We start from the raw sequence: 16,349 nt of genomic DNA on the forward strand, positions 1-16,349 counted from the left end.
ATTAAGTACCAATTCAATACATAAACTAGTGGAATTAACCACATTACATTTACTTGGGCATTTAATGACTCAATTCGCATTGAATGACCCAACTACGCCACAACCGCCCCCTTAAAGGCCAAGACTCGACTTTAATTACCAACATTAGTGCATTAAAGTCTACTAGCCTCAAATGACATCCACCTAGGGTAATTTACACCCATTTTACCCAAACTAGGTCAACTAGTACATTCTTGACCCAATTGACATCTCTTTCAATTCTAACAAGTGTTTAATGCTTACAAAGCCATTAACACTTTCAAACTCACAATTACAAGACCAAAATCCTAGATTATGGCCATTAGGGTTTCATTACAACAACCTAACCCAAATTCACCCATTTTACTCCCAAATGGGTCATACAAGTTTCTATTAACCAAAACCCTAGCCATAATCAATTAAAACGCGAAACTTAGAGTTAGAACTTACCGAGACTATCACCACGTAGCTAGAGTCACAAGGATCAACTTTAATACTAGCTCCAAAGATCAACCCTCACTTCTTCCTCTCTCAATCTCACTTTGAATTAAATTGGGTGTTAGAGTTTTGGGAGAGAAATTGAAGAAAAAGGAAAAAGGAAAATGAAATAAATGATCTAGTGGACCAGATTTAATGCACCCATCTGATCTATACGTCTATTTACCATTTTGCCCCTCAAAATCCCTTAATTTGAACTAAATCCGAAATCTGGCCAGCAGGCCTGCCGCGGCGCGGCATTAATCGTCGCGGCGCGACGATACACTAAAAAGGTTTATTCAGTTTAGGCTGGTTCCTGTTCTAAAATCCTTTGGTGGGCCGCGGCGCGGACCCCCTTGTCGCGGCGCGACAATTGACTGCAACAGACCCCTTCGACTATTTTACACAATTCCAAGGTTTCCTCGACTAATTACTTCATCCTCGTTTCCCCAATACGCGTCCAAGCCTCAATCTAAGTCTCACGAGACCGAACACTACCCAAACTCATCTACATACATATATATGCATTTATATACACATTCACACACAACTAACAAGTTAGCTATTCTAGCCGCATATCGAGCAAGTTATAGACGTACAATTGATTAGGTGTGTACCTTTAAGCGTGTACGGAATAACGGGGTGTTACAAATAAAAATGTTAATTTTAAAAAGGATAATTTTAATAAAGATAATAACTTTAATAATAAAAATAATTTTACTAACAATGATGTTTTTTTAATAATAAAAATAAAATGATAGTTTTACTAATAATGATTCTTTCAATACTAATATAGTTGTAAAAATAATAACTTTTAATAATAATAACATACTAATAATGATAACCTTATTAATAATAGTAATGATATTATTAATAGTAATACTTACGCTAATCATAGTAATTAATGATAATAATAACTATAAATATGATAATAATAATAATAATACTAATGTTAATGATAATAATAATGTTAATACTAATACTAATGTTAGTAATAATAATAATAATAATAATTTTATTAATTATTTTAATTCTAATGATAATAATAACAATAATCATAATAATGGTATCACTAATACTAATAATAAGAATAATGTTAATTGTATTAATAATAATAATAATTATATTTTTATTATTAGTAATAATAATATTAATCATAACTATGGCTCATAGTAATAACAACTTTAATAATAATAATAATAATAATAATAATAATAATAATAATAATAATAATAATTTTTAATAAAGAAACTACCTCAAGGAATAGTAAAAAAAAAATAACGCCTTCGCCGGGGTTCGAACCCGTGACCTCTTACTAGCCTAACAACTCTTCAAACCATCCTTCTGCGTCTGTGTTCTAATTTAAATTACTCTTTAAATGTATATAACCAGTATCCTACTGTTATCCTCTTCTTCAATATACACAGTCGACCAGGGGACTATATGATTCGTAAAAGAAAATTTTGTAATTTGTTTTGTTTAAAAATAATTATAACTGAAAGATAATCAACCTATATTATTTGTTTGAATTAATTGAAAATGACAGAAAAAAATGAATGGACCTACTGTTTACAGCTCGTGAAGAACAACAACACAACTTCAACCTTGATTTTGATCTCTGGAGGTTTTTAGACAATAATCACAACATGAAAAAGGTTCTAATTCCTTCCTATAAACTTTAGAAATTCTTAATTTGTCCAGAAACAAAACACTGAAATCGAATTTTCCTATGAACGAAATCTTTGACTTTTGGATAATTAACTTTGACTCTAAAATTTGAAGTTGATACAAAGAATTGAGATTTGAGATTTTGCAGAGAGTTTTATCATGGGAATTCTAATACAATGGCAATATTACATTTTGGAAGTTTATTCGAAAGTGTGCTTTTGTGAAAATGAGTTTAAGAACAGAGTTCGTGCAGTTCTTCTTATTTTCTGTTTGAATTTAATTGGACAAAAGCTATTAAAGGTAATTGTGATAGATAATTGATATTGTAAAGTTGATTGGTATTACTTAACAACTGGATTTTGTTCGATTATATCCTAATGTGGGTGTCAGACTGGAATAATTTTACTCAGACAAGATTATAAAGTGGATATAGACCATTAACCAAATCGTACTTCTGATAAAGATGAGTAACAATCTTTGACAAGAAACCAAAAAAAATTAAACAGGTTGATAAGGATGTGCGACTGGATTTTATTGAAGGCGAATCCTCAAATAATAAAAATAATACGGATGATGATAGGAAAACAGATTGTTATTTATATCTATTTTTATTTTTTTATTTTTTTATTGTTTTATATTTAATAAACATTAATAATTAATAGATATATTAATAATAATAATAATACTAATTAATAATAATTTATTATTAATAATAATAATAATAATAATAATAATAATAATAATAATAATAATAATAATAAAGATAATAATAATAATATGATAATAACAATAAGGATAATAATAAATGTAGTAAAAATGATAATAATACTAATTTGGATTATTTTATAATAAGCATAATGATATCTTTACTAATGATTTTTAATAATAATAACATCTAATCATAATACAATTAATAATGAAAATATAACAATTTACATGTTTCATTTTTCATATATATAGAGTATATAACAATAATATTAGTAATTCTACTGCAATAATTTATACATATCTTAAATTCGTATCTATAAGTCATATATTTAAAATAATATAATTAATAATAATAATTTTAATATTAATATTAATATTGGTAATAATAATGAAAGTATTTAGTATAACAACTATATTTTTAATTTGTAATTACTTTTAATATATTAATGTTACAATTTATTACTTATGTAATGTTTACTAATGATATGTAATATATATACACTATATATATATATATATATATATATATTACAATATACATTTAATAATAGTTATACATAGAAATTATATATATATATATATATTACAATATACATTTAATAATAGTTATACATAGAAATTATATCTGTTTATATATATAGACTCATTTTAATTTACAACATATTTATTTTGTATTTTTGTTTTACATTTTTAATTATATTTTAATATTTTCAATTATCATATATCCTTACATTTATATACATATATACCTTTTTTTTATTTACAACAATTGTTCGTGAATCGTCGGGAATAGTCACAGGGTAAATGCATTCATGAAAAATAGTTCAAACATCTTGAGACTCGATTTATTAAACTTTGCTTATCGGGCCAGAATCATTTATAGGTTAGGTTTAAATTTGGTCGGGAATCTCCGGGTCGTCACACTAGTTCTTCGAATTATGGAAAATGTTGATGAAGCAGCAAAAATTGTAAACGACCTTAACAACCAAAAGTTTGATGATAAATAATAGTGTACTGGCAAAGCTCGGAAAAAGAGAAGGTTTGGAACTGGAAAATGGATTGAGCAAACTATGAAGAAGGCTGTGGACAAATCACAAAGACTAAATTCGACTTCAAAGAATCCAAATGATTCAGTGTCTACTGAAGTCATTAATGAATACCTTGCTCCTGACTTTAAACCTTTACGGATAAATCTTCTTCATCATTCTTCGATATTAGAAATTCTAAGATATCATCATATCTTTCATTATAAATATCTTCGATATTTCTGAAGATATTTTCATAACTATTCTTATCTGAAATCATTTACCTCTTCACGTTATCTGTATTACATCATAAAGGAAACTGTATAGTTTCTAAATTCTGAAACTTTCAAGTTTAAAGTATGAATGTTTTTGAAGTAGTGTTGGGAACTGAATCATGAGTTAGTATAATCTAATGATACTTGATCAACGTGATTATATTACAGTAAGTCATGCTGAGTTGCTAATGAAATGTGATGATTCACAGACCATAACGTCATCATGTGACATGTTACACGACTCTTACATTCTACTTAATCTCCAAACATATCAAGAATATAATTTCTTGATAGTTCTATCTTTTTCTCGTGACTTCTAATAATTTGACAAGTCAGATCGAGCTATCACAATTTCTTTCTTAGAACATTAGCTATGTAAATGTTCATTTCAAATTTCATATCTATGAATTCTGAACCATTATTCGCTTGACTCGAAGTCGGGAAGAGGAGACAAAAGTATGGAACTCTTAAAAGGAAAATATAAAGCCGACAACAACACATAAATTACAAACTGTGTATATCAATACGTATTGCAACGTAAAGACACGGGAGAATTAAAAACACTATAACCCCAAGGTAATAGTAAAAGTAAATAAAATCCTCCGGTGGTATATGAAAAAGAAGAATGACAGATATGAAAGTTAGGAGTATATCAAGAATCAGAACTGGGTGAAGAATTTCCACAATCTTTTGGAAATATGCACTGAGGAAGAAAGAATAGAAGGTGTGAGCTGTGGAATTAAGGAAACAAAGGGAGTGGATTTATAGTGGAATATCAGACATAGAAATCGAGACAGATTACCACATTTAATTCAAAGAGATCTTAACTTCCTTAATTACCGAAGAAGCAAATCTTATTACGAAGATTTTCTTTAAATCCCTTGAACTCCGGAAATCAACCCTATCTACGTCAAAAGATATGACGAAACTTTATATCTTATTTCACTCTTTTGCGATAGCTTCACTAGTACTCTTCATATAAATGAATTGTTTTATCCATATTACTCAATGATGATAAAACTCTAATTTTCAATTCGTATGAGTCATGAAAACATACTTATTGTCAGCCGTGACCATCCTAATCAAATTTTGGGACAAAATTTCTTTAACGGGTAGGTACTGTGACTGAAATGTCCCGTTCATATTGATTATAAACGTTCCATATTAATTGATTTCGTTGCGAGGTTTTGACCTCTATATGAGACGTTTTTCAAAGACTGCATTCATTTTTAAAACACCCATAACCTTTATTTTATCGATAAAGGTTTAAAAAAATATTACGTAGATTATCAAATAATGATAATCTAAAATATACCGTTTACACACGACCATTACATAATGGTTTACAATAAGAATATATTACATCAAAAATAAGTTTCTTGAATGCAGTTTTTACATAATATCATACAAGCATGGACTCCAAATCTTGTCCTTATTTTAGTATGCAACAGCAGAAGCTCTTAATAATCACCTGAGAATAAACATGCTTAAAACGTCAACAAAAATGTTGGTGAATTATAGGTTTAACCTATATATTATCAAATCATAATAATAGACCACAAGATTTCATATTTCAATATACATCCCATACATAGAGATAAAATTCATTCATATGGTGAACACCTGGTAACCGACATTAACAAGATGTATATAAGAATATCCCCTATCATTCCGGGAAATCCTTCGGACATGATAAAAACGAATTCGAAGTACTAAAGCATTCGGTACTTTGGATGGGGTTCGTTAGGCCCAATAGATGTATCTTTAGGATTCGCGTCAATTAGTAGATCGGTTTACTAATTCTTAGGCTACCAAGCAAAAGGGGCATATTCGGCTTCGATCATTCACCCATATAATGTAGTTTCATTTACTTGTGTCTATTTCGTAAAACATTTATAAAACTGCATGTATTCTCATCCCAAAATATTAGATTTTAAAAATGGGACTATAACTCACTTTCACAGATTTTTACTTCGTCGGGAAGTAAGACTTGGCCACTGGTCGATTCACCAACCTATAACAAATATGTACATATATATCAAAGTATGTTCAAAATATAATTACAACATTTTTAATACGTTTTACTGTTTTAAATTTATTAAGTCAGCTGTTCTCGTTAGTAACCTATAACTAGTTGTCCACAATTAGATGTACAGAAATAAATCGATATATATTATCTTGAATCAATTCACGACCCAGTGTATACACGTCTCAGGCTAGATCACAACTTAAAGTATATATATTTTTGGAATCAACCTCAACCCTGTATAGCTAACTCCCACATTACTGCATATAGAGTTTCTATGGTTGTTCCAAATAATATATATACATGGGTCGATATGATATGTCAAAATATTTGCATACGTGTCTATGGTACCCCAAGATTACATAATATATTAGAATACATGTATAATACAATATAAGTTAGCTAGGATATGATTAATATAGATTTGTTACCAATTTTCACGTAGCTACAACAAGAAAAATTATCCAATCTTGTTTTACCCATAACTTCTTCATTTTAAATCCGTTTTGAGTGAATCAAATTGCTATGGTTTCATATTGAACTCTATTTTATGAATCTAAACAGAAAAAGTATAGGTTTATAGTCAAAAATATAAGTTACAAGTCGTTTTTGTAAAGGTAGTCATTTCAGTCGAAAGAACGACGTCTAGATGACCATTTTAGAAAACATACTTCCACTTTGAGTTTAACCATGATTTTTGGATATAGTTTCATGTTCATAAGAAAGATCATTTTCCCAGAATAACAACTTTTAAATCAAAGTTTAACATAGTTTTTAATTAACTAACCCAAAACAGCCCGCGGTGTTACTACGACGGCGTATATCCGGTTTTACGGTGTTTTTCGTGTTTTTCGGTTTTAAATCATTAAGTTAGCATATCATTGATAGTGCTCCAAATGAACATATATTTAGTAGCAATATCCTCCCAATATGTAAATTATTTAGTTGTAATTGTCCTATTTTAAGTTTTAATCGTTTATATTAAATAAGTGCGAAGACAAAAAGCGAAAACGACGATTTGAAGACGCAAATGACCAAAAAGCTCAAATGTACAAGATACAATCCAAGTGGTTCAATTTATTGATGAGAAACGTCTAAAAATGACAAAAGTACAAGTTGCGGAACGCAAAGTACAAGATATTAAATTATACGAAAGGACGTTCAAAAGTCCGAAACCGGGACCTGAGCCAACTATCAACACCTGACGCAACGGACCAAAAATTACAAGTCTACTATGCACAAGAATATAATATAATATTTAAATAATTATATAAATTATTTATATATTTTATATTATATTAAATAGTGTCAGCAGACTAAAAAACAAATGAATGTGAGCTGGTGCCAGACACCATGCGATCGCATGGCCCAAAAAAGTTGGTCAGGTCCTATAAATAGTCAGCTTATTCGACGAGTTTTAAACAGAATAATAATAATACTCCTCTAATAATATATATATATATATATATATATATATATATATATATATATATATATATATATATATATATATATATATATATATATATATATATATATATATTATAGTATAGGGTAGTTTTATATTAGATTAGTTTGGGTTATGTAAAGGTTATTTTACGGGTTTTAAAGTCGAAGCTCTGAAAGCTCTGTCCGTGTAACACTACGCTATAAATAATCAATGTAAGCTATGTTCTCCTTTTTAAATTGATGTCTCGTACTTAAGTTATTATTATGCTTATTTAAGACGAAGTAATCATGATGTTGGACTAAAAATAATTAAATATGGGTAATTGGGCTTTTTACCATAATTGGGGTTTGGACAAAAGAACGACATTTGTGACTATGGGCTATTAATGGGCTTTATATTTGTTTAATTAAATGATAGTTTGTTAATTTTAATATAAAGATTTACAATTGGACATACCTATAAATAACCATATACACTCGACCGGACACGATGGGCGGGATATTTATATGTAGAATAATCGTTCATTTAACCGGACACGGGAATGGATTAATAGTCTATGGAATTATTAAAACAGGGGTGAAATTATGTACAAGGACACTTGGCATAATTGATAACAAAGTATTAAAACCTTGGGTTACACGCAGTCGATATCCTGGTGTAATTATTAAACAAAGTATTAAGACCTTGTTACAGTTTAAGTCCCCAATTAGTTGGAATATTTGACTTCGGGTATAAGGATAATTTGACGAGGACACTCGCACTTTATATTTATGACTGATGGACTGTTATGGACAAAAACCAGACGGACAAATTGAATAATCCAGGACAAAGAACAATTAACCCATGGGAATAAAATAAAATCAACACGTCAAACATCATGATTACGGAAGTTTAAATAAGCATAATTCCTTTATTTTCATATTTAATTGCACTTCTAATTATCACATTTTTAATTATCACAATTTTATTTCATCGCACTTTTATTTATTGCAATTTCATTATCGTTATTTATTTTACGCTTTAAATTAAGTCTTTTATTTATTTAATATTTTACATTAGGTTTTAACTGCGACTAAAGTTTTAAAATCGACAAACCGGTCATTAAACGGTAAACCCCCTTTTATATATTATTATATATAATTATAAATATTTTGTACAAATATAGTTAATTAAAATATAGTGTACAATAAGCCCGCTCCCTGTGAAACGAACCGGACTTACTAAAAACTATACTACTCTACGATTAGGTACACTGCCTATAGTGTTGTAGCAAGGTTTAGGTATATCCCATCTGTAAATAAATAATAAATATCTTGTATAAAATTGTAACGTATTTAATAGTTTTTCCTAGTAAAATATAAGCTATTTCATATACACCTCGCATAATATCAATCATATAGATATACAAAATGTGTTTAGTTGATTTTAAAAGTCAAGTTAGAAGGATTGACTTTTGTTTGCGAACAAGTTTAGAATTAACTAAACTATGTTCTAGTGATTACAAGTTTAAACCTTCGAATAAGATAGCTTTATATGTATGAATCGAATGATGTTATGAACATCATTACTACCTCAAGTTTTCTGGATAAAGCTACTGGAAATGAGAAAAATGGATATAGCTTCAAAGGATCCTTGGATGGCTTGAAAGTTCTTGAAGCAGAATCATGACACGAAAACAGTTCAAGTAAGATTTTCACTCGAAATAAGATTGTTATAGTTGTAGAAATTGAATCAAAGTTTGAATATGAATATTACCTTGAATTAGAAAGATAACCTACTATAAATAACAAAGGTTCCTTGATCTTAGATGATTACTTGGAATGGATTAGAAAGCTTGGAAGTAGACTTGCAAACTTGGAAGTATTCTTGATTTTTATGAAACTATACTTATGGAATTTATGAAGAACACTTAGAACTTGAAGATGAAACTTGAGAGAGATCAATTAGATGAAGAAAATTGAAGAATGAAAGTGTTTGTAGGTGTTTTTGGTCGTTGGTATATGGATTAGATATAAAGGATATGTAATTTTGTTTTCATGTAAATAAGTCATGAATGATTACTCATATTTTTGTAATTTTATGAGATATTTCATGCTAGTTGCCAAATGATGGTTCCCACATGTGTTAGGTGACTCACATGGGCTGCTAAGAGCTAATCATTGGAGTGTATATACCAATAGTACATACATCTAAAAGCTGTGTATTGTACGAGTACGAATACGGGTGCATACGAGTAGAATTGTTGATGAAACTGAACGAGGATGTAATTGTAAGCATTTTTGTTAAGTAGAAGTATTTTGATAAGTGTCTTGAAGTCTTTACAAAGTGTATGAATACATATTAAAACACTACATGTATATACATTTTAACTGAGTCGTTAAGTCATCGTTAGTCGTTACATGTAAATGTTGTTTTGAAACCTTTAGGTTAACGATCTTGTTAAATGTTGTTAACCCATTGTTTATTATATCAAATGAGATGTTAAATTGTTACATTATCATTATATTATGATATATAACATATCTTAGTATGATATATATACAGTTAAATGTCGTTACAACGATAATCGTTACATATATGTCTCGTTTCGAAATCATTAAGTTAGTAGTCTTATTTTTACATATGTAGTTCATTGTTAATACACTTAATGATATATTTACTTATCATTTAACATAATTAACCAAGTGTATAAATATCTTAATATGATTCATATGTACCTAGTAAGACGTTGCTATAACGATAATCGTTATATATATCGTTTTCGAGTTTTTTAATTTAATAAACTCAATTTTATGTATATAACTCATTGTTAAAATACCTAATGAGATACTTACTTATCATAATATCATGTTAACTATATATATAATCATATATATGTCATCATATAGTTTTTACAAGTTTTAACGTTCGTGAATCACCGGTCAACTTGGGTGGTCAATTGTCTATATGAAACCTATTTCAATTAATCAAGTCTTAACAAGTTTGATTGCTTAACATGTTGGAAACACTTAATCATGTAAATATCAATTTCATTTAATATATATAAACATGGAAAAGTTCGGGTCACTACAGTACCTACCCGTTAAATAAATTTCGTCCCAAAATTTTAAGCAGTTGGAGGTGTTGACGTATCTTCTGGAAATAAGTGCGGGTATTTCTTCTTCATCTGATCTTCTCGTTCCCAGGTGAACTCGGGTCCTCTACAAGCATTCCATCGAACCTTAACAATTGGTATCTTGTTTTGTTTAAGTCTTTTAACCTCACGATCCATTATTTCGACGGGTTCTTCGATGAATTGAAGTTTTTCGTTGATTTGGATTTCGTCTAACAGAATAGTGAGATCTTCTTTAGCAAAACATTTCTTCAAATTCGAGACGTGGAAAGTGTTATGTACAGCCACGAGTTGTTGAGGTAACTCAAGTCGGTAAGCTACTGGTCCGACACGATCAATAATCTTGAATGGTCCAATATACCTTGGATTTAATTTCCCTCGTTTACCAAATCGAACAACGCCTTTCCAAGGTGCAACCTTAAGCATGACCATCTCTCCAATTTCAAATTCTATATCTTTTCTTTTAATGTCGGCGTAGCTCTTTTGTCGACTTTGGGTGTTTTCAACCGTTGTTGAATTTGGATGATCTTCTCGGTAGTATCTTGTATTATCTTCGGACCCGTAATCTGTCTATCTCCCACTTCACTCCAACAAATCGGAGACCTGCACTTTCTACAATAAAGTGCTTTAAACGGCGCCATCTCAATGCTTGAATGGTAGCTGTTGTTTTAGGAAAATTCTGTTAACGGTAGATGTCGATCCCAACTGTTTCCGAAATCAATAACACATGCTCGTAGCATGTCTTCAAGCGTTTGTATCGTCCTTTCACTCTGCCCATCAGTTTGTGAATGATAGGCAGTACTCATGTCTAGACGAGTTCCTAATGCTTACTGTAATGTCTGCCAGAATCTTGAAATAAATCTGCCATCCCTATCCGAGATAATAGAGATTGGTATTCCATGTCTAGAGACGACTTCCTTCAAATACAGTTGTGCTAACTTCTCCATCTTGTCATCTTCTCTTATTGGCAGGAAGTGTGCTGATTTGGTGAGACGATCAACTATTACCCAAATAGTATCAAAACCACTTGCAGTCCTTGGCAATTTAGTGATGAAATCCATGGTAATGTTTTCCCATTTCTATTCCGGGATTTCGGGTTGTTGAAGTAGACCTGATGGTTTTTGATGTTCAGTTTTGACCTTAGAACACGTCAAACATTCTGCTACAAATTTAGCAATATCGGCTTTCATACCCGGCCACCAAAAGTGTTTCTTGAGATCTTTATACATCTTTCCCGCTCCGGGATGTATTGAATATCTGGTTTTATGTGCTTCCTTAAGTACCATTTCTCTCACATCTCAAAACCTTGGTACCCAAATTCTATCAGCCCTATATCGGGTTCCATCTTCCCGAATATTAAGATGTTTTTCTGATCCTTTGGGTATCTCATTCTTCAACTTTCCTTCTTTTACAATCCCCTGTTGCGCCTCCTTTATTTGAGTAGTAAGGTTAGTACGAATAATTATATTCATAGCTTTTACCCGTATAGGTTCTCTGTCCTTTCTACTCAAAGCGTCGGCTACCACATTCGCCTCCCCGGGTGGTATCGAATCTCAAAATCATAATCATTCAACAGTTCAATCCACCTACGTTGTCTCATATTCAGTTGCTTCTGATTAAATATATGTTGGAGACTTTTGTGGTCGGTATATATAATACTTTTGACCCCATATAAATAATGCCTCCAAGTCTTTAATGCAAAAACAACAGCACCCAATTCCAAATCGTGAGTCATATAATTTTGCTCGTGAATCTTCAATTGTCTAGATGCATAAGCAATCACCTTCGTTTGTTGCATTAATACACAACCGAGACCTTGTTTTGATGCGTCACAATAAATCACAAAATCATCATTCCTTTCAGGCAATGACAATATAGGTGCCGTAGTTAGCTTTTTCTTCAATAACTGAAACGCCTTCTCTTGTTCATCCTTCCATTCAAATTTCTTCCCTTTATGCATTAATGCAGTCAAGGGTTTTGATATTTTGGAGAAATCTTGGATGAATCTTCTGTAGTAACCAGCCAATCCTAAAAATTGACGTACATGCTTCGGAGTTTTTGGGGTTTCCCACTTTTCAACGGTTTCGATCTTTGCCGGGTCCACCTGGATACCTTCTTTGTTCACTATGTGACCGAGGAATTGAACTTCTTCCAACCAAAATGCACACTTTGAAAACTTAGCGTACAGTTTTTCTTTCCTCAATACTTCTAGCACTTTTCTCAAATGTTCTTCGTGCTCTTGATCATTCTTTGAGTAAATAAGTATGTCATCGATGAAAACAATGACAAACTTGTCAAGATATGGCCTACACACTCAGTTCATAAGGTCCATGAACACAGCTGGTGCGTTAGTCAATCCAAACGGCATAACCATAAACTCGTAATGACCATAACGCGTCCTAAAAGCAGTTTTTGGAATATCATCCTCCTTTACTCGCATTTGATGATATCCAGAACGTAAATCGATTTTCGAATAAACCGACGAGCCTTGTAGTTGATCAAATAAGTCGTCAATTCTCGGCAGTGGATAACGGTTTTTGATGGTAAGTTTATTCAACTCTCTGTAGTCAATACACAACCTAAATGTACCATCCTTCTTCTTGACAAACAAAACAGGAGCTACCCATGGTGATGTGCTTGGTTGAATGAAACCACGTTCTAATAGTTCTTGCAGTTGGTTTTGCAGTTCTTTCATCTCACTGGGTGCGAGTCTGTAAGGAGCACGAGCTATTGGTGCAGCTCCTGGTATAAGATCTATTTGAAATTCAACAGATCGATGTGGAGGTAGTCCCGATAATTCTTTCAGAAATACATCGGGAAATTCTTTTGCCACGGGAACATCATTGATGCTCTTTTCTTCAGTTTGTACTTTCTCGACGTATGCTAGAACAGCATAGCAACCTTTTCTTATTAGTTTTTCTGCCTTCAAATTACTAAAAAGATGTAGCTTCGTGTTGCCCTTTTCTCCGTACACCATTAAGGGTTCTCCTTCTTCTCGTACAATGCGAATAGCATTTTTGTAACATACGATCTCTGCTTTCATCTCCTTCAGCCAGTCCATGCCAACTATTACATCAAAACTCCCTAACTCTACTGGTATCAAATCAATCTTAAATATTTCGCTACCCAGTTTAATTTCTCGATTCCGGCATATATAATCTGCTGAAATTAATTTACCGTTTGCTAATTCGAGTAAAAATTTACTATCCAATGGCGTCAATGGACAACTTAATTTAGCACAAAAATCTCTACTTATATAGCTTCTATCCGCACCCGAATCAAATAAAACGTAAGCAGATTTATTGTCAATAAGAAACGTACCCGTAACAAGCTCCGAGTCTTCCTGTGCCTCTGCCGCATTAATATTGAAAACTCTTCCGCGGCCTTGTCCATTCGTGTTCTCCTGGTTCGGGTAATTTCTAATAATGTGGCCCGATTTTTCACATTTATAACAAACTACATTGGCATAACTTGCTCCGAAACTACTTGCTCCGCCATTACTCGTTCCGACACCATTTGTTCATTTCGTTCTGTTAACCCCTGGTCCGTAGACCTCACACTTCGCCGCGCTATGACCATTTCTTTTACACTTGTTGCAAAATTTGGTGCAGAACCCCGAGTGATACTTTTCACACCTTTGGCATAGCTGCTTCTGATTGTTGTTGTTGTTGCAGTTGTTATTGTTGTTGGGATGATTGTTGTAGTTGTTGTTGTTGTTTTGCCGTTTGTTGTAGTTGCGATTGTTGGGATAGTTGTTGTTGTTTTGGTGACTCTTATCACCGTTTTCCTCCCACTTTCTTTTGACTAGCTTCACGTTGGCCTCTTCGGCCGCCTGTTCTTTAATTCTTCCCTCAATCTGGTTCACTAGTTTGTGAGCCATTCTACATGCCTTTTGTATGGAGGCAGGCTCATGTGAACTTATATCTTGTTGGATTCTCTCCGGTAACCCTTTCACAAACGCGTCGACCTTCTCTTCCTCATCTTCGAACGCTCTCGGACACAATAGGCACAATTCTATGAATCGTCTTTCGTACGAAGTAATATCGAATCTATGTGTTCGTAACCCTCTAAGTTCTGACTTGAGCTTATTAACCTCGGTTCTGGGACGGTACTTCTCGTTCATCAAGTGCTTGAATGCTGACCACGGTAGCGCGTAAGCAACATCTTGTCCCACTTGCTCTAGATAGGTATTCCACCATGTTAACGCAATACTTGTGAAGGTATGCGTAGCGTACTTCACTTTGTCTCCTTCAGCACACTTACTTATGGCAAACACTGATTCAACTTTCTCGGTCCACCATTTCAATCCGATTGGTCCTTCGATCCCATCAAATTCTGAAGGTTTGCAGGCAGTGAATTCCTTGTAGGAGCATCCTACACGATTTCTTGCGCCGTTAGCTGTATTGCTAGATTTAGAGTTATTGTTGGTATGTAGCACGGCCTGTACTGCGGCTATGTTTGAATCAAGAAAGGCACGAAATTCCTCTTCGCTCATATTCAAGGCGTGTCGAGTAGTCGGTGCCATTTCCTTCAAAATAGTCAAATGAAACAAGTTAATCATACAGAATATTGAGAGTAGTCAGGAGTATCTCGTAGCATAATATGAACTCATTTATAAAAGCTTTTTCTTCATATTAGCGTTTTATATGTTTAAATTCGGGTACTACCTACCCGTTAAGTTCATACTTAGTAGCTAATATACAATTCAACTACTACAATTCCATATGAAAAACTGATTATAATAATATATCACATACAAATATTCTTCAAACTTACAACTTCACTATATTACATATAACATGAAATATAGTACACTATGATACATGACAGTTTTGAAGATAAATCTAGTTAATACGCAAGTTGTTCAGCAAAGGAAATAAAGACACGTAATTCGTAAGTCCAGAAATAAGTCATGCATTCTGGTTTTACTAAGACGACTTCCCATCCTTGGTCTTGTGGAAAATAACCGTTATGACCATTGGCTAGGCAGCATGTTGTAATGTCGTCAAAAGGACGAGGGTTTCGTAATGTCCACTAGCCCCGTAATAATCTAAAAATCTTGTTTCTCACCCCAACTACTGAATCCGTCACTTGTGGGAAAGTTTTATTAAAAGCTGCAATCCGATGTTCTTTTTCTCACTTTGGTAAGAAGCGAACATCACTAACCCGTAAGCATAACATGCTTCTTTATGTTGCATGTTTGAAGCTCTTTCTAATTCACGAAATCCTATGTTGAGATATGTTGAGTCAAAATAGGTTCTTAACCCGTAGCGTAAAATTGCATTTGGGTTCCCCGCATTTAACGCTTTAAAGAAAACACGGCGTAACTTAAAGTCTCCCCAATGTGATATACCCCACCTATCAAAGGAAAGCTTTTTATAAACTAGGGCATTTCTGGAAAGTCTTTCAAATGTTTGACAAGTTAATTTCGCCATAACTAAATGTGCTGATGAATTCTGACCGACTCTAGACAAGATTTCCTCAATCATATCCTCTGGTAGGTCTTCTAAAATATTCGATTGTCTACCCTTAACGTCCATATTGTTTTTATACTGTAAAATAGACAAGGATTAGATTTGTAATAACAAAC

The sequence above is a fragment of the Rutidosis leptorrhynchoides genome, chromosome 3, assembly GCF_046630445.1.
Source record: "Rutidosis leptorrhynchoides isolate AG116_Rl617_1_P2 chromosome 3, CSIRO_AGI_Rlap_v1, whole genome shotgun sequence".
NCBI classification, from domain to species: domain Eukaryota; kingdom Viridiplantae; phylum Streptophyta; class Magnoliopsida; order Asterales; family Asteraceae; genus Rutidosis; species Rutidosis leptorrhynchoides.